The sequence below is a fragment of the Sapajus apella genome, unplaced genomic scaffold (assembly GCF_009761245.1).
Source record: "Sapajus apella isolate SASKATOON/1434 unplaced genomic scaffold, GSC_monkey_1.0 scaffold21, whole genome shotgun sequence".
NCBI classification, from domain to species: Eukaryota; Metazoa; Chordata; class Mammalia; order Primates; family Cebidae; genus Sapajus; species Sapajus apella.
This window is the reverse complement of record NW_022436961.1, coordinates 22242697-22268880: the sequence shown is the minus strand read 5'-3', so window position 1 is coordinate 22268880 and position 26184 is coordinate 22242697. Positions and strand designations below refer to the sequence as shown.

General features: G+C 40.2%; 1 protein-coding gene across 4 annotated transcripts in view; it reads left to right on the top strand.

Annotated features, from left to right (window-relative positions):
- The window catches only part of CSGALNACT1 (chondroitin sulfate N-acetylgalactosaminyltransferase 1), a 359085-nt gene that overhangs the window by 149876 nt on the left and 183025 nt on the right, over nucleotides 1-26184 (top strand). For 2 of the 4 annotated variants that reach the window (XM_032288382.1, XM_032288377.1), the window contains exons 1-2: nucleotides 5243-5403; nucleotides 5718-5812. The gene's annotated coding sequence lies outside the window, so the exon portion shown is untranslated. Of the gene's footprint in view, nucleotides 1-5242; nucleotides 5404-5717; nucleotides 5813-26184 lie in introns of those variants that run through there. The other 2 variants (XM_032288379.1, XM_032288378.1) reach the window with 1 other exon arrangement.

Here is a 26184-nt window from a genome sequence, read left to right as displayed (position 1 = left end):
GCAGCTGCAGTATCTAATAAGGGCAGGGCTAGCCCAGAAGGATTTATTGGAAGAGGGTGTCTTAACAAAATGAACAATTGCATGTTGAGTGTAACTGTGGCACTGCAGACTGTGTGCTGGAAAATAGCTCTCTTTTATGGAGGTACATCAGCCGTCTGTATCTTCACTGATTTAGGAGAAAGATTGTGTTACTGGTCTCAGCCAATGACAAACAGAAGCAATTTACTTTCTTTTCAAGAGACTAGTTATAATGCGGATCCTCTCCAGTCTAAATTGGTCAGTCCTTTTTTATACTATAATAGCTTATCATTTATATCTCCAGTTAGCATGTGATGGGAGTCACTTCATTTTCGATTATGTTAGTGGTTCTCATGTTGACAATGTAAAAAATAGTTCAACTACAGAGCACGCAGGGTCCCCACTGGTGAGTTTTGGAGGCACTTGGTAAATATAAATCTTTAAAGTATAAGGAAAGTATTATTTGATATTCTTTAAGGCAATAACAGACTCATACCTTTTTTTTTTTTTTTTTTAGATGGAGTTTCACTCTTTCACCGAGGCTGGAGTGCAGATGCGCAATGTCAGCTCACTGCAACCTCCACCTTCCAGTTTCAAGCAATTCTCCTGCTTTGGCCTCCCAAGCAGCTGGGATTACAGGCACCCGCCACCCCACCCGGCTAATATTTGTGTATTTAGTAGAGAAAGGGTTTTACCATGTTGGCCAGGCTGATCTTGAATGCCTGACCTCATAGTCCGCCTGCCTCAGACTCCCAAAGTGCTGGGATTACAGGTGTGAGCCACCATGCCCGGCTAACTGATACCTTTTAAAAGAGACTTTAAATAATTTAGTAGCATAATTTTATTGTTTGAGATCATCCCATTTGCTGGGACAAGAAATTGAAGAAAATCAGGGTGGCCCACTTCCGTGAAAGGATTAAAATAAAAAAGGAATTAAAAATAGATTATCTTTCCATTGAGTCTGCATCCTGTAGTCTCAATACCAGGACACAAAGATCCTGTTTTTCATTTGACAAAATAACAGAAGAGTAATCTTTTGGGAGAAGAACTCATAACTTTTAAAGTCAGTTGTATTCTAAAACATACTATTTGCAGTAAAATTATTTAATGTGGAAGGAATGTGGTTAAGGATACTGTATAGTAACACCCAATTTATAACGTGTAACATCTAAGAGCCCTTTCTTTTCTGAGACGTGTTCTAGAGAAAGATGATAATTTTAGAAGTTGGCTGCACAGTTCCTGACCCTATCTGTGCTCTGTCCTCCAGTGCCATAACATAGGGGACTTCACTGATTTAAACAAATGAAGTTCCCATCAAGATTTAAATATATATAAATTCTATATACATACAAAATTATCCACATATGCATAAAGAAGATCTCACTGGGACGCTTTCGTTGGCAGACACATATCTCATCTCTTGGTGTTTTTCATTTGTTATTTTAGGCATGCTGATGGAGAAGAGGGTTTTTTGTCTTCCCTTTTTATTTTTCACATTTCAGGAATCAGCATGTCTGACACAGACATGATTTGGAGGGTCTAAAGATTCAAGGCTTTAAATAGATGGAGGTGAGTAAGCCTTGAAACTTAGTGCAGCTTGATGGATATTTTCACACCATTGGATCCATTAACTTTTTGAAGCTCTTTGGACATTAAAATGCTGAGAACTTTCACTTGTTAATTGTACATTAAATAGAATGAGTTTCTAGAAGGTTAAAACATTGATGTCAACCGGGCGCGGTGGGTCACACCTGTAATCCCAGCACTTTGGGAGACCAAGGTAGGAGGATCCATGAGGTCAAGAGATTGAGACCATCCTGGCCAACATGGTGAAATCCTGTCTCTACTGAAAATACAAAACTTAGCTGGGCGTGGTGGCACATGCCCATAGTCCCAGCGGCTGGGGAGGCTGAGGCAGGAGAATCGCTTGAACATGGGAGGTGGAGGTTGCAGTGAGCTGAGATGGTGCCATTGGACACAGGAGGTGGAGGTTGCAGTGAGCTGAGATGGTGCCATTGCACTCCAGCCTGGTGACAGAGAGAGACTCTGTTTCAAAAAAAAAAAGAAACAAAAACATTATTAATCTCAATGTACTCATTTTCACTATTTTAATTGTTCTTTTCAGTAGACAATTTTTGGTAAACTTCTTTTAAGATGATTGAAAGCAGATTTATTTATAGAAGACTGCTAATGAATGTCTGCCAAACTCTTTCTGTTGGGGTGGGGGTGGGACGGACTTCCCAATCTTTAGAATCGGAAGTGAAAATCTTCCAGAACCAAGTCTATGATTTTTCCATAGACGGTTTCTCAGCCACTCTTACGCACATCCTGCCTCCTCTTGCTCACTTCTTACTGTAACTGACACTTGTAATGACACATGAGCTCTTCTATAATGCTCACTTGGAATCTTCACTCTCTGTGCCAAGCAATGGAGAACACATTGGGCATCGAAGGACAGGGGAGGAGACTGAGACCTGGACACAAGAATTTATTTAATCTATTTATTTTTTGGAGACAGAGTCTCACTGTATCCCCCAGACTGGAGTGCAGTGGCAAGATCTCTGCTCACTGCAACCTCCACCTCCTGGATTCAACTCATTGTCATGTCTCAGCCCTCCTGAGTAGCTGGGACTACAGGTGCCCGCCATCACACCTGACTAATTTTTGCATTTTTAGCAGAGACAGGGTTTCACCATGTTGGCCAGGCTGATGTGAAAATTTAGACAGAGGGATGTCATTGCAACTTTCTGAATTGGACAAAGCAAGGTTTTATATCTGCTCTACCTGCAGTTTTTCCTGGATTTAGTTTTTACTTTTCACACATACTATTTCTTTGATAGGAAGGGTGCATTTTTGTCACTGTGATTTCTTATGAAGGAATCATAGGGGATCAGGGTGGCCTGTGTTCCTAAAGCCAACATGGCATCCTTAGGTTGCTGGCAGCACATCTACCTAGCCACCACTTCCATACAGCTGTATTCTGTAAGCCCCATACTCACTTTTAAAGAATCATATGTGAAGGCTGTCTTTCAGGTAAAGGCATGATGCAAAGTCAACAGAGCAAAGGCTTGCTATCCTTTTTAGAGTTTGATTTTGAAAGTTAGAAAAATCCTGACTTCACCATGTATGAGCCCAGCAGTTTCCTTAACACCTTTGAGCCTCATTTCTGCATCTCTAAAGTGGAAATAGTAATGCACATATCCCATAGCACTGTGGTTTGAATGAGTTCTTGTGTAACATAGCTTGCAGGGTGTGTGGACACGTTATTGATGTGCTGTTGATGTTCCTTCTCTTTTCTTCCCATAAAGCCATCTGTCCAGTTCAACACACCCACTTCTCGTTAGCTGATAGCATACCTGTGGTCACCTTCTAGAATTTTTCAGGGTGCTATTCCACTTCTACCCTGATCACCAAGGGGATCTTGCCGGGGGTTCACCTTCTAGTCCTTTTCTTTTTCAGTTACTAGCTTCAGATGATTTTTCTCTGGAGGAATATCATGTTTGGAATGGCTAAGGAGACATGTACTTCCCAGAGCTGAAGAGCAGGCTTTTAATGAGTTCCCCCACTAGAAAAAAACGGAGGAGCCGGACCATGCCATGGCTCCCAACCTGCAGTTTGGGATTGCTGGTACCAGGCTCTCCAGGGCTGGATGTATGTGGATCACTGTGTGTAGATGAGAAAACTGTGAACAGTTCTTCAAGTTGCTGGAGTGAAAAGTACAAATTAGGTTATTAATGATTATGTGGAGGTACCAGCTGACAGTCTATTTGTTTTCATTATTAAAACAAGTGTGGTTTTGGATTATGTAGATTTCCCCCCTTTTTACTTAGACGGCAAAGAGTATTCATGAAGGATACCCATCAAGACCATGGCAGTGATTAAGCCTTCAGAACTGCCCCCTGCAAGCTAAAACACAGGTTGAGAATCAGAAAATGAGATGGATTGGAAGCCAAATTATAAGCTCATTTCAACTCTTGGCCTGCAGGCGCTGAAGTAACATTATTTGTTGTCCGGGATGGAAAACAACTCAGATTTGGGTCCAAGTGATTATTTCACTTAGGCACTGTTGTCTTGCTGCCAACTGCAATTTGGTTTAGACATAGATAAATTGGCCATGCAGAGGCAGAAGTGGGTGGTGAGAGCGGCGCAGGCACCGAGTTGGGGTGGAGAGAGGGGGCCCCGGGCGGTTGGCAGCCCACTCCAACACTAAACCCATAATGAAGTAGGGTGAGAGTAGGTGGGTATAAAATGGACTCTAAACCTCTATAGTGATGCACCTCACACTTCTGCGGACTTTGTTCATGTCAGTGAGTCAGAGAAAACCTGACATTATGGCATTTGGAGGCCATCCCCATGGAGAAAGTGGGGACTAGCTGTCTGCAGACATGAGACTTACCAGTTGGCCTTTGGAGCTTTCTGGACCTGTTTTTCCTATTTTTTTTTTTAAATTCCTGTATGCAAAATGGGAGCAATTGTGTGTGTGTGTGTGTGTGTGTGTGTGTGTACACAAATAGTAATAGCAAATGTATATTTGTATATGTATATTGTATATATTTGTGTATGTAGGTATATAATAGCAAATATATGTGTAGATGTATATTTGCCATTACTCGAATTATAAAGACAGATGCGATAAAAATCATGACAATTCAGGAAGGAGGACTGTGTCTTGGTTAATCGAAGATAACATTATTGACATGAATTTAACAGGAAGGGCTTAATCCTTTTATAGAGTATTTTCCCTTTGCCTTTCATTCCAGAGTATTTTGCTCACACCTCTTTCCCATTCTGCTTTTATCTAGTTGACACATTGATTTCCTCCACTGATATTCCCAAAAGACAAGGATGCACTGGGGCCCGTTGTCGCACCCTGCAAGGCAGGGGCAGGGCAGGTCCAGGGTTTTCACGGCCCCCAGGGGAGCGGGGCACCCGGTGGGACTAGCGCACGCCCTCTCCGAGGGTGTCGTGCTCACTGGGACGCGCCCACAGTTCTCCCCGGGGAGCGGGAGGCTCCAGGCGCGGCCGGGGTGCCCTGGGCAGATGCACTGGATCCTCACCAGCGGCGCTGCACGGCGGTGGCCCCTGGGGTGCCTGGGGAAGGCTGGCGGTCCTCCCTCCTCCCATCCTCTCTCAGGGTGTGCACTCTTTCCTTCCCCGGGGAAAAAGAGGAGGATTTTCTAATTTTTAACGTTTGATTTCATGGAACCATTTTTTTTTTTTTAAGTGATAGGGCTGAACGCAGTCTTTGCAGAGCGGGGCAGCACTTTCCCTCCTGACCCCAACCTGGAAACCCCAGAGTGACTTCGGAGCTGTGAGAGCGTTGGAAGCAGAGCTGAGAGTTAGGAAGCGGCTCGCTGGCAATCCGGCACCTTTCCTTCTTGTGAGGTCAGCTTTTTTGGTTTGCTCTTTTTCACGTGAAAATGTTCAGCTTGATTTTTACATACCATTAGACATGGTTATCATTTTCACTTGGTTATCACTATTTAAAGTCCTTTTTTTTTTCTTTAACAAACAATCTGCATTTTATTCATTGAAATAGAAAACAAATACCATCCTGCTTTTTGAGGTAGTACTTTTAGATGAATTGTGTTTTATATACTAGGTGATTTATAATTTTCCCATTTTGTAATACCATGTAAATTTAAGACATGGAAATTTACAAGGGTTGCCTTATGTTATTTTATTTTGTTTTATTTTAGGTAACTTCCTATTTCAAGGAGACAAGCCAAGATAACTTTAACCCAGAGGAGGAATGATGTAGCCACCCTCTAGTCTTCCCTTCTTAAACCCCCAGGTAAGTGATTGTTTTCACTCAAGAAACAAACCTTTGCATGGTGTACTTACTTTGCGTTCAATATTCTGGTTATGTTTGAAATGTGTTAAATTTCATTTTACTTTCAATAATTTGCTTAATAACAAGTTATTACTTCAAGATTTTCCAAAATTATTACTTCAAGTTTTTCCAAAATACTACAGTTACTTCGCTCCATTAAATCCTTTTCATTCACTTCTTAAAGGCTGTGAGAGCTACATCTGTATCTAACTTTTCGAGCTTTCTAAGCATGTATCTCTTCTCAGAGTGGCAAGTGACTTAAACCAATCAGAGAGCTGAAAGAGTTACATCTTTTTAAAAGAATTCACTTACATAGGAACATGTGTTCTCCCATTGGAAATTGGGACAGGATATTGAGCTTTCTAAAATACTCACCCTATCATTAAATAGTTACTCTAATTTTGACTTTGCTACAAAATAATTATTTAAATACCGTGGTTTAGGAAATTGAAGAATGAGCTTTTTTTCTGACTTAAAATGTCTTAGAGGGACGCTGTCTAGAACTCTTTGAGAATAGTACCCTTATGGATTGCAAGCTTGGTTTTAGTCTGGGGACAAATGTAAATCTTTGGAACGTTGTTTTAGTTGTGCTCCTGTAACCAGTCATTTTGAGTTTCTATGCAATAAGATACTTTATCTGACAAGACTAAACTTAAATATATAAAATGAAACAAGTACCTCAAACATGTCATTAATGTTCACATGCAGTGGTATGAAACGGGAAGCTGTGTATATGGTTCTTATCTGCAGCAGACGAGTCTTTTTTTTTTCTCTAGAACTGATTCAATAGACATAAAAATGAAAATAGGTAAGCTGCACTTGTCAGGCATATATCTTCAGAATGCACCCTTCACCTTCATTCTTCATTTAACAAATGTCTCTAGAGGTTTGCTTGATGGTTTTGCTTTTTAAAAAAAAACAAAACAAAACTTATTACACTATTAAGATAAAATAATGAAAGCCAAAGTAGTTGATGATGATCTGATTTTATAATAATGAACTGCCCTGTACTTAAATGAAGGTGTGTGTAGAGTTTTATAAAGGACTATATTTCAGTTACTAACAACAGAAAAAATAAAAAACCTTGGCCGAAAGTTAATAATACAAACAAAAATAACGGAAGGAGAATTTCTCCCAAATCCTTTTCCAAGTAGAAAGTCAAATGGTTAAGAGGCTTAAGTGATTCAGGGCCAACTTGAAGGGCATATGGAACTGTCCTAATCTTGGGCTTTGTGATGTTTAATGTTTTTGAGAATGACTTGGATGATGTAAAAGAACAGTGTCATTACAACATCATGTAGACCATAATTATTAAGACCTTGAGATAATACCAGAACACACTTAAAGTAAACTTTACAGAATAGAGAAGTAGGCCAGGTGTGGTAGCTCACAACTGTAATCCCAGCATCTTGGGAGGCCGAGGCAGGTGGATTGTGCCACTGCACTCCAGCCTGGACAACAAGAGTGAGACACTGCCTCAGGGGGAAAAAAAAGAGAAGTAGTCCAATGCTGATGAAGGTCTACTTGGACAAATGCAAAGCTAGAGGATGTTTCTGCTCCAGAGTTAAGCTACCAGAGTAGGAGGACAGGGAACACTTGGGGAGCAGATAAGCAGGGCCGCCGGGTATAGGCTGGATTATGCAGCGGTCGCAATGCTGCTGAATCATGGTACAGAGATCAGGGATGTTGCCAAGTTGCTGAGAGGCCCTACCAGGGCCTAGCTTGGGAAAGCCTTTGTTTTCCCGGAACTGCTACTTACTTTTATAGACTCAGGGCTTGAACATCCTTCAGCAGTGGAACTTCACCAGACTTGCAAGAAACCAAGGTGCACATTGGGAAAACAGTGAATGAGTTGTTTCCTTTCTATGTGGGAAGATAGACCTACCCCACACCAATGCATGCTTAGTGATCATGGGATCCCAGCAAGGGGAGCTAATTGTTTCATTCAGACATTTAGTAACATTAGGCCATAAGTTTTGCAATAGGGGTTGCTTTGTGTGTTAAACATGTTCTTCATAGAGCATGTTCGAGCATGGTTCCTTCTTGGTCAGTTGCTGCTCACCATTTTTTATTTGTTTTTTGAGAGAGATTCTTGCTTTGTTGCCCAGGTTGGAGTGCAGTGGCACAATCTTGGCTCACTGCAACCTCCACCTCCTGGGTTCAAGCAAGTCTCCTGCCTCAGCCCCCTGAGTAGCTGGGATTACAGACGTGCACCACCACGCCTGGCTAATTTTTGTATTTTTGGTAGACACAGGGTTTCACCATATTAGCCAGGCTGGTCTTGAACTCCTGACCTCAAGTGCTCCACCTGCCTCGGCCTCCCAGAGTGCTGGGATTATAGGTGTGAGACACCACACCTGGCCTTTGCTCGCCATTTTTACGGCCACCTTGTATCTTGTCATCGCTCACTGACTCTATCTTGTCACTGCCCTTTGATGTATTTCCTACCTCTCCCTACCTTGAAATGCAAGCACATTTCCATATCCTTATTCCTTTCCTCCTATCAAGGAAAAGAAGTTGCTGCTAGCTTTCTGTGCTCCCCCTCCCCTGACCTGTGCTCTTGGCTCCACCTGTTCCTGTCTCCCACCTCTGACCCTTCTGCTCACTCCCTAGCTGCCACTCCTTAAAGCTGTGTTGTTCTCGTCCTTCTTTCTACCTACTATACTTTCTTCTCATTGCAAACCAGGGAGGTTCAAACCTCACCTCAGTGGTGATTCCTATGATGAAGTGTTCCTGTATGAACAACACTAGCCTACGAACCAGTGCCTGACTCCTCCAAGACACCAAACAAGAGAATGAATGAGTGAGTGAATAAATGGAAAAGTGAATAAAGGATGTCAACTATCTGAAGATGGTCCCACTGATTCCTCTAGCACTACCCACATTCTTGGCTGGCAGGTGTCATTGCATTGTCATGACTGTTTGCACAGTGGTCTCCTGAAGTCACCCCTGAGCAGGGCACAGACGACGTTTCCTTTCCCATTTTGGTGATGCAGCTCCTCCTGGAGCATCTGGGGGCTAAAAACTCTAGACACAGAATCTTACATGCCCTTTGCAGTTCCATTAGTCTGTGAAGCATGAGTAGCAAATAACATAAAACAGCAGCTGATGCATTCATTTTGGAAGGAAGCAGATGTTATCAGTAAATGATAATATAAAATTATAATGTAGTAATTTGGGAAGTTGCTCCTATTTGAAAAGCCAGAGAACAAGTAAGTTTGGATTTTATAAAGTGGCCTTTTTGGGGATGTGTTTTAGTCTTTTAAAATATTTTCATGAATGGAATGAGGAGTGCCATGAAGTCTGTAAACTTTTAATCAGTATCAGCCTTCACTGCTTTAGTTTTAATTTAAATTTATACTCCTGGGCCAACACTGGTTTTCTGCAGACAAGGCTACTCCAGGAGGTTCACCCTGGCACAGGAATGGGTATCCCACAATGCATTGATCATTCATCCGGTCTTGTTGCTTGCCTTTCCCTTTCTGTTTTGCGTTCTGCTTATTGGGATTTCCTTTTCACTGAGTTGGGTTCTACCTCCAAGCCTGTGCTTCACCTTCTCTCCTCTCTTATTCTGCTGTCCCCTATCTGCAGTGCCTTCCCCTTCCTCTTGACCCCCCAGACTCTTGCTCCTTCTTGAGACTAGCTTGGGAGGTGTGCAAAGGGGGAATCTTTGCTGAGCCCTGGTCTAGGATGGGGCTGGGCCATCGTGTGCCTCTCTATTGCCTTATTTTCCGTATTGCTTATAATTATTTACGGGTTAGATGTTTGTCTTTTGGCCATGATGGCCCTCAAAGTAGGTATGGTCCCTGCATTTTTAGCATCTAGCATATGTATGTTCCTATTCATATTCACAAACAAAGGTTTGAAGAAGTTGCTGGTGTCTGAAAACCCTCATCAGAATCTAGCAATGTTATCATTTGCTGCACACTTTATGGTGTACCAACCTTTCCCCTATTTTCTTCTTTCTAACATTTGTATTTTCTTTGCTGCCTTGGAGGCAAGGGATCGGACTCTAGGACTGTGTCTGCTTAGTTAAATTAATTGTTTAAAAATAAGTGAAGGTTGAGTGCTCCGGCTCATATCTGTAATCTGAACACGTTGGGAGGCTGAGGTGGGAGGATCACTTGAGCTCAGGAGTTCAAGACCAGCCTGGGCAACATAGTTAGAAGACCCCATCTCTACAAAAATAAAGAAATGAAATTAGCCAGGTGTGGTGGCTTATGCCTGTAGTCCCAACTACTTGGGAGCGAAGGTGGGAGGATTGCTTGAGCCCAGGAGGCTGAGGCTGCGGCTGCAGAGAGCTATGATCACATCACTGTACTTCAGCCTGGGTGACAGTGAGACCTCCTCTCAACAACAAAAAAAAGTAAGTGAAAGAAGGTAGACGTAGCCCCAATATCCATTAACAGAGGAATGGATAAACAAAATGCAGTATGTATATCCATGTAATGGAATATTCTTCAGCCTTAAAAAGGATGGAAATTCTGACGCATTCTAAAATATGGATGCAGTTTGAGACATTATGCTATGTGAAATTAGCCAGTCACAAAATGATGAATACCGTGTGATTCCATTAATATGTGGTCCCTAGCTAGAGTAGTCACATTCATAGAGACAAAGTAGAATGAGAGATGACCAGGGCTGTGGGAGGCAAGAATGGGCACTTGTTTAATGAGTACAGAGTTACAGTTTTGCAAGATGAAAAAGATTTGGAGTTGGTTGCACAACAGTGAATGAATTTAGCACTAGAAAACTGTATTTACTGCTACTGGACTGTATACTTAAAAATGGTTAAGATGATAAACGTTATGTAAATTTAAAGTAAAAATTTAAATTTTAAAATTATTAAAAATAAAAAGTAAGTAAGGCAAAGTACCTGTTTGTATAAATATTATCCTTTAAAAGGAAAAATAATGGAATTTCTGTGACGTTTTCTTAGACTTTTCATTGTTTGAGCTTTATTTTTCCTTTGCTTAGATTTTTTAAATCACTTTTTATTTCGAAATGTGTTATGCATGAAAACAATCTGTATTTACATTGGTAAGATCTTTGGAACTTAATTTTAGACCTTGCCCTCCTTTTTTCCTTTTTTTTTTTTTTAAAGTTGTTGCTTATATTTGCAGTTAAAATCTGATTCAGAATTACTCACTTTCTCACTCATTGTTCTTCAGCAAAGATAATGGGATCGTATTGCTCATCAGAAATACGTGTATAATACTTAAAAATTACTTTTATGATTAAAAGCAGAAATGTTTGTTCTGTCATAAGCAGGGGACATGACACTCTGCAGGGTTTCAGTTGATTGTTCATAAGAAGCCCACTATTTTAAGCTTTGGATTTTCCTCCTTATCACATTAACAGTCCTTTCTTGTGAAAAATCATGTCTCCAAAACTGTAAATATCACACTGGTCTTTGAAAGAATGCAATTATAGAATGTTCAGCTGACACTTAGGAACTAGTTCTCTTTTGACTTCAACTTGCTGACCCACAATGGAATGCCATTCCTTGAAGAATTGAAAATGGAGCTGGGCATGGTGGCTCATACCTGTAATCCCGACACTCTGGGAGGCCAGTACAGGCAAATTGCTTGAGCCTCGGAGATCAAGACCAACTAGGACAACTTGATGAGACCCCTGTGTCTATAAAAATATTTTTAAAAATTAGTTGGTTGTGGTGGCACATGCCTGTAGTCACAGCTACCTAGGAGGCTGGGGTGGGGAGGATCCCTTGAGCCAGAAAGGTTGAGACTGTAGTGAGCTGAGATGGCACCACTGCATGATAGCCTGGGTGACACAGTAAGACCCCGTCTCAAAAAAATAAAAAATAAATGGAACTTGAATCACTTCAGCCTAGGAATGTGTTAGCTGAAAACGAGAAAGGGAGGCAAGAACCTGATGGAGTTACATAGAGAAGTCTGGGATAAGAGAGGGAGTGAAAATTAGAGTGGGTGGTGAACAAAGGAAAGAATTACAACCCATGGAAACAGAAAGCTCAATTGTTACTTACATGGTTTTCTGTTGAAACGGGGTCTTGCCTTGGCCTCCCAAAGTGCTGGGATTATAGGCCTGCACCACTGTGCAGGGACAGATATTTTTTTTAACATTACAAACATGATCATGTAGTCAAGTCCCCCAGGGAAAATGAAATTCTTCCCTTCCTCTAGGCAAATATCTCATTCAAGCTGATACTTTAAATTTTTTTCTTAAAAGAATATTTAAGTTCTTAAAATAAATGGTAAATAGAAATATTAATGTTGACCCTTAAATGTTTTAATAAAGAGTTGTATATTTTCAACTCACAAACATATATTGAGATTTCTTACTATGTATTGGGCTTTAAATGTGCTTTGTGGTTACCAAGTACCAATTCTTGGTTTGGAATCCAGGCTCTGGTGAAGGTTCCAGTCATCTACAGAGAAAAGAGAAAAATAGGGTGTTGTTTTCAAAGAGCTAATATTCACTCTAAAGGGATAACCTTTACTTTGAGGGTCTGACCTTTTTTCTTATTTACTAAAATTTAAAATAGAATGGTTAATGAAATTAAATTAATGATACTTAATGTAAGAAATTTATTAGCAAAATAAAATGTTGGTTATTTAGGATTCTTGGGTTCAAGAAACAGAAATCAACGAGGCTCACTTAAGCATGAAAGGAATCTATTGGAAAAATGTCCCACAGAATTGATGAAAAGCCTGCAGAACCAAAATCTCATATGATAAAAACTTGTAGACTGGACTCCTTGTATCATCACATGTGTTTTCTGACTTTATAAAACATGTGAATAGCCAACCTTATGCCAAGACTATAGGGTGGGTATAAATAAAGGAGTAATGATCCTGACAGTAGGAAATAGATTGAATTAAAATTAAAGGCTGGGTGTGGTGGCTCACACCTATAATCCCAGCACTTTGGGAAGCCAAGGTGGGTGGATCACCTGAGGTCCGGAGTTTGAGACCAGCCTGGGCGACATGGTGAAACACTGTCTCTACTAAAAATAGAAAAAAAAAAAAAAATAGCTGGGCGTGGTGGCAGATGCCTGTAATCCCAGCTACTTGGGAAGCTGAGGCAGGAGAATCACTTGAACTTGGGAGGCAGAGGTTGCAGTGAACCGAGATAATGCCATTGCACTTCAGCCTGGGTGACAAGAGCAAAACTCTGTCTCAACAGCAAAATACCATCACATAATTTATAATGTTTGACTTCAATCATGTATATTTGCAGCAAAGTGAAATAAAACTCTTACCTATCATCTTGGAAAATTCATGTGTGTCCTAATTCAAGTCACGAACTAAAGCTGGAATGAGGATGGTACCTGGGTATGGACTAGCTTATTGCATATGGGCAGCTTGAGTTCTTTCTGTAGATACGGTCACCTCACTTTTCTTTCTTTGAGGTCCTTCTTGTGTGTTTCAGTCTCAGTGTTATTGCCCATCTCACTGTAATTTCAGATCACATTTTAACTCTTTTAGTATTTAGTGTCGGATTCTGCATACTAGGTGTTACTTGACTTCTCTCCGTCATTTGACATTTTGACTGTCAGAGTATCCTTGAAACTCTCATTTCCTTTGCCTTATTTCTATACTGCGACAATAAGCTCTGGTGGTTTCTTCATACACCTCTGGCTGTTACTTTATAGTCTCCTTTTCCATGCCTTAAGTATTGACGTTCTCTAGCAGTCCATATTTTTCTGTTCTCTTTCTCTTTCATCTGTGTAGTTGCTTCTGGTCTAAGTGGTGAATTTGTACCCTTAGCTCAAACCACTCCTCTGAGATGCATATTCCCGACCATCTTCATGGCATATCCCACCAGCACCCTCAATTCCTGATGTCCCCAGCTGAGTTCTGATATTCTGTCTCCAAGTCACCAGTCCAGCCCTTCTCCCTTCATAGAGCAGCCTAGAGGGAGAGACAGGGGAGGAAAATTAACAGTTTCAGCACAAGGTTGAGAAGGATCCTGAGACAGATGGGCTCGTGGAGCAAAAAGAGGTGCTGTCATCCAGCCCGGAGGAAGGGAATGTAGGAATTGGTCCCAAAAAAACGATGCTTGAGCAGATTTCTTGGAAGATTTGTAGGACTTTTCTGGGCAGTCTCAGAGGAGATGCAAAGTGTCCTTTAACCCTAGCATATTTTTCTCTGTACTGAGTCATCAGATCATTTAAGATGGAAATCACCCTTCTTGATGTTATTCATATCCTGTAAAGAAATCTGCAGACTTCCTCAAAAGAAAAAACCATGTACATTAATGGGAGTTGGGGCTTCCCAGCATGGAAAGGGTCAGCTAGAACCTGTAGCCATAGTGTAGCCCTTCGGGCATCTGCAGCTATCTTCTAGGGCACTTGAGAGCAATTGGGATCTCCAGGCTCCACCCCAGACCTAAGAATGGAATCATCTGAGGAGCCTAGTTGTTGTGGTTCTGTGCCGAGAGAACCGCAGAATGGTGCAGACTTTATTTCCATGCAGTGAACCTTAGCAGTCAGGTCCCTATATATCTTCTTCATTTTAGTTTGGTATATTTAGTTATTTTCACTGTTGCTGTACATCACATATTGCACAGTCTTCAGCAGGCTGATGACTGAGAAGTTATGTTGATGTGCTCTGGTACCATCACACTATTGACTGATAGTGAACTTCCTGTCATTAAGTGCATACATTTCTGATACATATCCTACATTTTTTAGCTGTGGTACAGGCATCCTGTTTAGTTGCATAAGGAGTTAGCTTCTTATATCTCAAAGTGGTACACAAACATTTTACTTTCTGAAACTATTTGGAAATAATTTCAAATTACAGATGCTCTTTGACTTAATGATGGGGTTAGATCCAGATAAGCCTATTATAAGTAAAAAATAATGAAAGTCAAAAATGGTTTAATACCCTAATAAAACCAACGTAAAGTAGAAAAATTTAAGTTGAACCATTGTAAATGGGGCACGGTCTGAATAAGAAAGTCGCAAAAATAAAAATAATAAAAAGAACTTATGTGTTCTTCGATTTTGTTAACATTTTACATCATTTACTTTTTTTTTTTTTTTTTTTTTTTTTTTTTAATGAGATCGAGCCTGCCTTTGTTTCCCAGGCTGGAGTGCAGTGGTGCAGTGGCATGATCTTGGCTCACTGAAGCCTCTGTCTCCCACGCTAAAAAGATCCTCCCACCTCAGCCTCCTAAGTAGCAGGACTGTACATGTGTGCCACCACACCCGCTTAAAATTTTGTATTTTTTTGTAGAGACTGGATTTTGCCAGGCTGCTCTCAAACTCTTGGGCTCAAGTGATCCACCTTCCTTGGAATCCTAGAATGCTGAGATTATAGGCATGAGCACCACCCCCTGCCCATTTCCTTTTTATCCATGATCTTTCTGCCTTTCTTCCCTCTCATATATATATACACACATGCATATGTAAGTATACATACTATTTTGTCTGAACCATATGAGAATACGTTTATGCATCATAGCCCCTTACTGCTAAGTAGTGTATTTCCTAAGAATAAGGATATTTTATCATATAACAAAAATGCAAGTATCAACATCAGTAAACTTAACCTTTGTTTGAATTTGCCTAATGCCCACTGTTGTGGTTTTGTAAATTGACTTAATGTTCTTTACAGTATTTTCCTCTGGTACTAACATCGGGGATTGCATTTAGTTATTATGTCTGTCTGTTCCTTTAACCTGAAGCATTTTCATAGCTTTTCTTTGTCTTTTGTGGAAATGTTTTTGAAGTACACAATGTTTTTTTTTTTTTTTCCTTTAAAGATATTTTTCATTTTGGGTTAGATGAGTGATTCTCATGATTGGATTGAGGTTACACATTCTAAACAGGAATTCTGCATAAATAATGTATTTTTATCAAGGTATCACCTGTTCCTCATTGATGATGTTAATTTTGATGATTCAGTTAAGGTGATGGCAGTTTTGTTTTTTTTTTTTCAATACTATATAGCTACTATTTTCTCCCTAAAACTAATAGGAAGGGTTGCTTTTATCCCTTTATATTAATTTATTTGTATATTTAAAAATTTTTTGTGGAGAAGGGATCCCACTATCGTGGCCAACCCTGTCTCAAACTCCTGGGCTCAAGCGATCCTTCTGCCTCAGCCTCCCAAAGTGCTGGATTACAGATATGAGCCACTCCACCCCGACTAAACCCTTATTTTTGATCCCTATCAGTCAATTTTTAGTCCACAATGAAATTAATATTCTTGAAACTCCGTTTCTACAATTGAGATTGTTTGGCTTATAGCCGAATTTCCTACCTAATGTTTGTTACATGGTTGGACTTTAGTTGAATAAATTGAACATGGATGAATTTAAAGGCCCAAAAGAGACTATGAATAGCTATCACTGATTTCTTACAATATGCTTACATTTTTTCTCATGGTGAATTATTTTGAAGAGCTCACACTTCTAAGTTTAGAATGAAAATTGAAGTCTATTGGCCTTTAGCTTGCAGGCTTTATTTAGAGTGTATTTAAGTCATTCTTCCCTTCTGTCCTTGAACCTCCAGACACAAAGAGGGCAGCAGTCATAAAATGTGGAGAGCTGATGATCACTGGCCCTGACCTTCCACTAGTAGTGAGACCACTCCAGCTCTTGCTGCTGCTGTGGCTTTGTGAGGAGGTTAGGGCCAGGTCTGGATCTCTTATTCTAAATACCAGCTCTGGGAGAAAGAACCCTTCCTATTCTTTGCCCTATTTTGGGGATTGACCAAGAGGTTTAGTTCAGAGGTTCTTCAGCATTCTTGGTTCATAGTGCCATTAGTGTCTCAATTTTTCCAAAATCCCTTGAACAAAAGAAATACCTAAGGTGAAAAATTAAGTACTTAGGGCCCTGTGTGTTGGCTCACCCCTGTAATCCCAGCATTTTGAGAGGCCGAGGCAGGAAGATCATGAGGTCAGGAGTTTGAGACCAACCTAGCCAACATAGTGAAACACCGTCTCTACGAAGAATAGAAAAATTAGCCAGGCGTGGTGACGTGCACTTGTAGTCCCAACTGCTTGGGAGGCTGAGGCAGGAGAATTGCTTGAACCCGGGAGGCAGAGGTTGTGGTGAGCCGAGATCACACTATTACACTCCAGCCTGGAGAACAGAATGAGACTCCATCTCAAAAAAAAAAAATAAAAATAAAAATAAAATTAGTTAGGTCCATCAGCTATGAATATTTATGTCCTAAGAACTTAGAAGCTGTTTGAGAAAATAATACAATAAAGGAAAAAATAATAGTTTTATCTCATTCTTGAACACAATTATTTAACGATGGGATGTGTTCATCTCTTGAGCACTGCACAATGTCTCAAACTTGGAATCAGATTAGTCACTACTTTATTTTGTGCAGCAATTGCGTTCATTACAGAAACCACTAAAAAGGTGGTTAGGCAAAGATAAATTGCCGAAAGCAATGTAGCTTCATCTAATGTCCAACAGATATCTACTATTACTACATTCTGCCAAAAAATTAAAATATCCCAAGGTGTGTCTGTGACTTCCCTTTGATGCCTAGGGGTACCTCAGCATACAGTTTAGTAACCATCAATTTAGGTAAAGGAATCTTTCTGGGGATATTTTGCAATTCTTCTGTTGCCCTCGGCCACCCAAATTTGTGTCTTAATGGCATGTTAGGGGTTAAATACCTCTAAAGAGAGAGATGATAATGTCACCGCACTTGGGCAGGAGGCAGAGATAATAGGCTGACATTTCAACCTAATTGGTAGGAGGTGAAAATTCCTTCTTTCATTTGTGATATGTCTAAGCTACAGAGGCCTGACTAACTTCCTGGGCAGTACTGCATTGTGTCTGCTTATGAGTGAAGAAGAGAATAGCTGTTTAACTACACTATATATGTGATAAGATTTTCATACTTAAACTTTTTGGTTTTGTTCACATATTTTTTCCACAAACTGTTTTCTATGGATTAATGATCTGTTTGCAAAATATTTTATAGTTACTCACTTCAGACTTCAGAAGGATGCTATAAATCTCAAAACCAGGACTGTACTAACATACCTTTTTGTAACAAGTTGGGATCAAATTAGCACAAATTAGTTAAATCCTAGTGGAAATTAGATCTAGTTGACATGATCATTTTATTTATTTGAGCTTTGGGTATGTAAATACTTTCCTAGGCTTGGCACGGTGGCTCACACTTGTAATCCCAGCACTTTAGAACGCCAGGGAGGAGGGTCACTTGAAGTCAGGAATTCAAGACCAGCCTGTCAAACATGATTAAACTCCATCTCTACTAAAAATACAAAAACTATCTGGGTATGGTAGTGCGTGTCTGTAGTTCCAGCTACTCAGGAGGCTGAGGCAGAAGAATCGCTTGAACCTGGGAGACAGGGGTTGCAGTGAGCTGAGATCGGGCCAGTGTGCTCCAACCTGGGTGACAGGCTGTAAGAAGAGAGAGACGGTAGTTGTTGGTAGAAACATAGAGAAGGGTGCCCAAGAATAATTCTGTCTGGATTAAAGATCCCAGGGAAGTGACAGGGTGCCATTTCTGTACCAAGGAGAATATAATTTGCATGTTGAGTGCGGTAACTAAGAACAAACAACTCTTGACTCCACAAATTAAACCATCCTGTTTTCTGTTTGCCTGTGAAAAAAACGAACAAACAAAACAAAAACAACAAAAAAACTTTCCTACACGGAATTGGGTATTTTGAAAATTTAGGTAGCTTTAGAATAACTAGAAGCTGCCCGCTTTACCTAGTCTGAGGTTTTCAGAGGAGAGGATGTTGGCAGTTGGTTTTCCCCTCAAAGAAACCTCAACTGCTTTACCCAACCTTTTCCTAATGAACAGAAATCAGGGATCATAACACCCTAGATAATCCTAGGAAGAATGAATTAGCACAGCAACTGGGAAAGGACCACAAAGAGAGTCAGCAGATCTTGACTCTCAAGAGCTCCATGACCTCAGAATAGGCTTATCCTGTGACAGAAAGGACATTCACCATCCCTGGGCCCACTCAGGGATCGTGTCAACCAGAATGCTTCCCCACCCCCACACATTTTCAAATACCGTTCACTACTGTGCATTGAGAAATGTGGCAGGCTCCAACCCAGTACTGGATGAACAAATGAGGAAACTGAGGCTCAGAGACAAATAACAGCTAAAGTAGTGTATACAGGTACAGCTAGGATCTAGGTCCTCCACCCCCCACCCTGCACCCCCATCTCCTGTCTTGCACTCACATCATGCACAGAGCAGTTGAAGTAATTTGTTTCAATGCCAATCTTGCAAGAAAATTGAAATGGAAAAATTCCAAATAACTTGATATATGTATACATTTGGATTCCTAGATCTAGAATGAAAGCTTTGTGAAGGCAGGGGTTTTTAATCTCTTGTTCACTGCTGTGTTTCCAACTCTTAAAATGCTGTCTGGTACATGAGAGACCCTAAGTAAATTTGACTGAGTGCATGGGCACACTGTAATTTATGGGTAATCTTCATGACTGATATTTACATTTAGTTAACCAGTATTTGTGTAGGAAATAAATCACTGAATTCTTTGGAAGTTTACTTAGATGAACTTATTTCATAAGTTACTTGGAATCACATAATCTACAGAAAAAATCATGTTTGTAATGGGTTCACAGTCTAGAATATATTAGGAGTATATGATATATAGAATATGATATTAGGAGTATATGATATATGATATAGATATATGATATAGAATATTATATTAGGAGTATATGATATATGATATAGAATATGATATCAGGAGTATATGATATGATATTAATAACTTTGTCATTGTCAACTGAATGCCCTGCCTATGGCATTTCTTGTTCATGTGTATATATTTCTATGTATGTGTGTGTATATATATATATATATATATATATGTGTGTGTGTGTGTGTGTGTGTGTATTTTTTTTTTTTTTGAGGCAAAGTTTCACTCCCATCACCCAGGCTGGAGTGTAATGGTATGATTTCTGCTCACTGAAACCTACCTCCCAATCCCAAACTCCTGCCTGAGCCTCTCGAGTAGCTGGGACTATGGGAATGCACCACCGTGCCTGGCTAACTTTTGTATTTTTTTGTAGAAACGGGGTTTTGGCATGTTGCCCACACTGGTCTCAAACTCCTGAGCTCAAGTGATCCACCTGCCTTGGCCTCCCAAAGTGCTGGGATTACAGGTTTGAGCCACCATGCCTGGCCTGTTGTTGTATTTTCATAATGCTGATCACAAAGGTAGCACAAATATGAAACCCATTATAGCTAGAAGTTTATTACTTGTGTTGAGAGTTTAAAATTCTGACTCTCCAAAGGAGACACAATGAGAAGAAAACCTTGCCCCGTGATAACTGTGGCATTATCAGCCCCCTAGGATGGATAGTACCGGTTTCTCTTGTAATACAGGAGTATTTATGCCCTTGCCACTAGCTATTAATAGTCGAATATCATATAGGGCATCTGTATGTAACAAGGTACATGCAAGTTTGTGGGATTGCTAAGAACATGAAAATGTCCGGTAACATTGTTCCAGGAAATTCAGTGATGTGTGCAGTCTTATCTTCATTCACAACTTGATAGTTACTACTCACGACTTAGGTTTGTTTATATTAGGACCAAGTTAGAAAATGATTGAGTTATTTGGAGCCTCATCCCAGTTGGGGAAGGGTGGGACACAGCATCCTTATCACCCATGACATTTCTCAACTTTCTTAGGAATAATAGTCCCTCCCAGCAGCCTTTGAGAAGCACTGCGTATTGGGAACACCTGATTCCAAGTTTGATTTACACCTCACTATCAGTAGTAGACTAAGCCAGTGTTTCTCAGCCTTTGATTTGGAGCTTAAAAAAAACTACAGATGGCCAAGCAAATCCCCAGAGTTTCTGATTCTGTGTGTCTCGGGTGGTGCGAGTTACCTGCAATTTTGAAAAGCATCCCAAGGGATTGTAATGAGTCTTTGAATGGAGTCAGTTTGCAGTGATGGCTGTTTCTGGTCCTGCAACCCTGATTGTACTGCAGTGTGCAGTCAGCAAAGCCCTGAGGCTAAGAACTGAAACACATTTTTAAATGAACGTTTGCACCGTATTGACCTCCCAGGAAACCTCTTGAGATCATTATTGAAGGACAAGCACATGAGACCAGCATTTCCCAGAGTGTTTCCTGGAGGTTACTAGTTGTGAGATACTTTTCAAAAAATAACTTTGTGATCAAATAATAACTTGTGATCAAAAATATTGTACAATGGATTCCTCTCTTGTAGGACACAGTGTACCTTAGGCTATGAAGGTTCTGGGAGTTCTAAAGAGGTTTTGTTTAACCTCTGGGTTCCCAGCCTGCTTCTCCCCAGAAACCATTTCCAACCAGACATTTCTCAACCTTCTTAGGTAACGTCCACCCAGTAGCCTTTGAGAAGTGCTGCATTTTGAGAAAAACTGATTCCAAGTTTGACTTACACCTCACTACCAATCGTAGACTAAGCCAGTATCTCTCACCTTTTGATTTGGAGCTGTAAAAAAGCTACAGATAGCCAAACCCATCCCCAGAGGTTCTGAGTCTGTGTGTCTGGGGTGGTGCCAGCCTGAAATTTTGAAGACTGTCCCGGGGATCTTACATGTTCTAGAGGTAGAGAATTACTACATTTAGGAGAGTTGTCTAAGTTCTGTTTTTTTTTTTTTTTTTTTTTATAAGGCTACAGTGTGTATCTCCATTTTACAACTCTGTGTGTGTGTGTGTTTCCCCCCACTCTCCCGAGATGGATTCTTGCTCTTTTGCCCAGGCTGGAGTGTAATGGCATGGTCTTGGCTCACTGTCACCTCCCCCTCCCAGGTTTAAGCCATTCTTTTGTTTTAGCCTCCCAAGTAGCTGGGATTACACTTTCCACCGTGCCGGGTTAATTTGTGTGTGTGTGTGTGTGTGTGTGTGTGTGTGTGTGTGTGTGTGTGTCATTATGGGGTTTTGCCATGTTGGCCAGGTTGGTCTCAAACTCCTGACCTCATGTGATCCACCTGCCCTGGCCTCTCAAAGTGCTGGGATTACAGGCATGAACCACCTCACCCAGCCCTACTTTATAACTCTTTTTGATGTTAATCATGTTTCCTAGGGGGAGTTGGTTTCATGTTGAAAGAAAACTGAGGTGATACGGGGAAGCTGAGGTCCTTAGCCTCCTGGGGACTCCAACCTGCTGTTCCCAGCCTGGGCATTGGCACGATTCCATCGCAAATCTGGACTTGCAGGTTAATTTGTGATGTAAAGAAGCAGTAAAGAAGGTCAGCTCTGTTGAAGGGGTTTCCTGAGCTCCTCAGGGCAGATGCTACTGGGACCTGGAATTCTGGTTGGTCAATACAAATGATAATTTGGTAACATGGTGGTTAAATTGAAGCTTTCTTGGGGAAATGTTCTTGGTATGGGTTCTTCTCATTTTACATCTCATGGCATAACACTTTGTAGAATCTCCATTCCTCAGCACCATGCCATGAGAAGCCAGGCAGGAAGTAGCTCAGTAAGATTAGCGGGTTTTTACAATTACCATTCAAGGAATTAATAAGGGGGTAGTAAAGTGGTGTGGCACAGCCATATGCTTCTCTGATGATTTTTTTTTTTTTCAAGAAAGAGCTCAGATAACAACAACCAAGGTGGAGATGAAGTCAGAGAAATCTACCAGTGCTGTGAAGATTCTCATTTCTTGTGGGAAATGCCCAGCTAGCTGTAGGTTTAATCAGAGGCAAGAGAATCGAGGTTGTGCTTTTGTGACCCATGAGTGCTTTGATGAGGACGTTTGTGCCTTTCCTCCTTTCAGTCCCTTGTAGTCACTCACATTGTCATGAAAGTGATGCCAGGATTTACTAGAGAGGGTCAACTCAAATGACAAGCAGCTCTTTCCAGTTGGCTTGTGGTTGTAGGTAAGACCTTTTCCGGGCTGCATTCTCTATTAGTAGTGCTCTGAAGCAATTTGCCGAAGGGTGACCAGAAAGGAAAGGCGAGCCAAGCATTGTGAGTGTTCCAAGCACTATGTAATCTATTTTACATATGTAATTCTCTCACTTATTCTCTTTAATAACCCTGGGAAATACTTCTTGGTAGTTCTTTATGGAAAGATGAGACCCAGTGGTTCAGGGAGATAAAATAACTTAAATAACTTGTCCAGGGTTACACAGCTAGAGAGTGAGAGACCTAAGTCTTTCGAGTTCTGAAGTCCACTTTGAGGTCCCCTGCCCCATGTCTGTGGCTGGTACCCGTGACAGTGTCACCATCCCTTGCTTCAGAATATCTTCTTTGCTGTTGAGCTGGATGGCAAGCCCTTAATTCTGTTAGGATAAAAATAATAAAGAGATGCCTTATAACTGATTCTTTAATTCTTACCCTCATGCTGCTATCAGCCTTGCACCACAACTCTCAGCAGTCATTCAAGGACACACTGTGAAAGAAAAGAATATGGTAGCCAGTCAGAGGATCTTTGCATTTGTCTCCACTAAGCATATTTAGATTATCTTCTTTTGATTTCTGAATAGTCACTTAATGGTATTTATTAGCAATGCCTTATGTCTAGCATTTAGTGGCATTAGCTAGAATTTTATAATGGCATAAACAATTTCCTGGAGGAAATAAGATATTACCATGTGATACAAAGCATTAGTAAAGTAAATATGAATCCGAGGTTAATGATTAGCATAATTAATTCAAATTCCAAGCTAAGCCTCACTGTGTCAAACAAAAAAATTACTCTTTTTCAGCCCAGTTTGACATTTTAATATGAAAATCACCATAGACTTGCAAAGGCACAGTATGAGTAATATTAACTGGCTCCCTAACTTAATTACAGAATACCAATAACATTGCCTGGGGCCACATGACTCTAAGCTTTCAGGCTTAGGGATCACAAGATTTCCCAAATGTTAGCTCTGGGAGGTGGTTGTTTAGTTTGACTATTATGTTCTGCAGATGAAAATGTAGGTAGAGGATCAGCAGAGGTAGAGAATCCTTCAAAAATCACAAGGCTGGGTGGATCACAAGAATGGTCTCTTTACTACTTGTTTTGTTACTTTAGTGTTGCCTTTAATTGGAATATTTTTAAGAAACACTTGGGCTGAGTCTATTAATATAACAAACTATTAGGTGTGGTTCAGTTTCTGCTTATGTGTCATTCAGTCTCAACTGAGCAACATAAAGATGCCCCAGAGGCTGCAGGCCGCATAGAGTGATGGCTGTCAGTGTTCAGCCTCATTGGTCTGAGTTTTCTCAAACTGAGAGTAAGAGCAGGTGGCCAACAGATTTTGGAAGCCTTTAAAATATTATTCTAGTTGCCCAGTTACTGCAGAGCAATCATTATTTTTTTGTTGACAGTTCCAATCCATATGTGCAAGCTTTGTGGCTGATGCAAGGTAGCAGTGAGAAGAATGAAGAGTTTAAGCTGAAACTGAATGCCTGAAAATGAGCCTAATCCTGAGTAGGGCTTGTCATCAAAGTAATTAGCAGTTGAAGATTTTAATGAAAAGTGAACGTATTCTCTGCTGCTATGTTGTTGTGAATTATACTTACTTATTAGCAGAAAATACTGAGATTTTGTAGCCTAACACATTATGCGAAAGTATCAGTCAGAATGGAATCAAAAGACTATATTTTTAATGCTAGAACCTGACCTGGGTACTATATGTAGGCCGTAATTTTGCATTAGATTTAATGTAGCTTAATTTTTTTTACTCAAGATATTCCCAGATAAGCAAAAGCTGGAAAGTTTGTTAGCCCTAGACCTGTCCTACAAGAAATGCAAAGGGACTTCTGCAAGCTGCAATGAAAAGATACTAGCTAATAACTCAAATAAAAAAGTATATCAGCATAGATGATACATGGACAGTTATAAAAGCTAGCATTTTTGCAACAATGGCTTGGAATCTGCTTTTTGTCTTCTACATGATTTAAGAGAGTATGGATGTTTTTAAAAACGGTTATTGGTTTATGTTTCTGATACAAAATGTACAAGGATATGATAGTCCACTTTAGCTTTATTGAAGCATGATTGAGAAATAAAAAATGCATGTATTTAAAGTGTAAAAAAAATAGTTTTTTCTCCAATGTATATATGTCCCTGTCAGTGGTTGCCCTAGGTGTCTAATTGGGCTGTTAGCCCATTCCACTTACTGGGACTTCAAGCCGAGAAATTATTTGAGGTACCTCAAATGGCTGCCTTTCTCCAAGTGAGCGTGTCATTTGGTACTCTTTTTACTGCAAGTGACAGAAAACCCAGCTCATACTGGCTCTAGCATATAAGAGAATGTGTTGGCTTATATATGTACACAGGGGCAACTACTTTCTAGGGTGCCTCAATCCAGGGACTCAGATTCCTTGGTTTTGCTCTTTATTGTAGCTTGCCTTTTTAGCTAATGTTAGAAAAGGCTACAGCATCTCTACATTTATGTCTAGCTGAAGAGTTAGCCTGCCTTTCTCATCTTTCCAGCAGATCTCAAGGCTGACTCACTGGCCTTGACTGAGTCCTAGGTGTATCTCTAAACCAATCTCTTTGACAGAGTGGATTGAATTACGCTCAATTGACCAGCTCTTTGTCATGTGTATCATTCCTGAAGCCAGATGATTTTCTTCACACATGAGCTAGAGAAAATGTTGGTTTTACTAGGTGCTCTCAGGCTTTTTAAATTAAAGTGTCAGGACTTTGAGGAAAAAGGAGTAATAAAGATTTTTTTCCTCAACCTGTACCGTACGCTTTTGCTCATGTACAAGTTTTACATCATCTAAAGTAGTCTTTCATCAGAAGTGCTGATTTTTTTTTCCTCATAAGGTTTGTTTGTTGGTGTCTGAATTATCTGTGAAAACATAAATTGTATTCTGGTTTGCTGCATTCACCAGGGCAATATTTAAAATCCCAATGAATATAAGGATATAGTAACTTGCAGTGCCTAGTTATGGCCTTCCTGAAAAAGGGCCAAGTTACAGGACATTAGTATCTGCAAGCTGATACATCATATATATGTATATAACATATGTATATACATACATATAGGTATATATGATACATACACATCATACATATATGCGTATATATATCATAGGCCATAATTTTGCATTAGATTCAATGCAGCTTAGAATTTTTTTTTCTCAAGACATTCCCAGATGAGCAAAAGCCGAGGGAGTTTGTTACCACTGGACCTGTCCTACAAGAAATGCAAAGTTACAAATCTATGCATGTATATATGTTACATACATATATGATATATATATGTATATATATATGTGTATATATATATGTGTGTATATATATATGTGTGTGTGTATGTGTGTGTGTGTGTGTGTGTGTATATATATGTGTGTGTATATATATATATGTGTGTATATATATGTGTGTATATATATATGTGTATATATATGTGT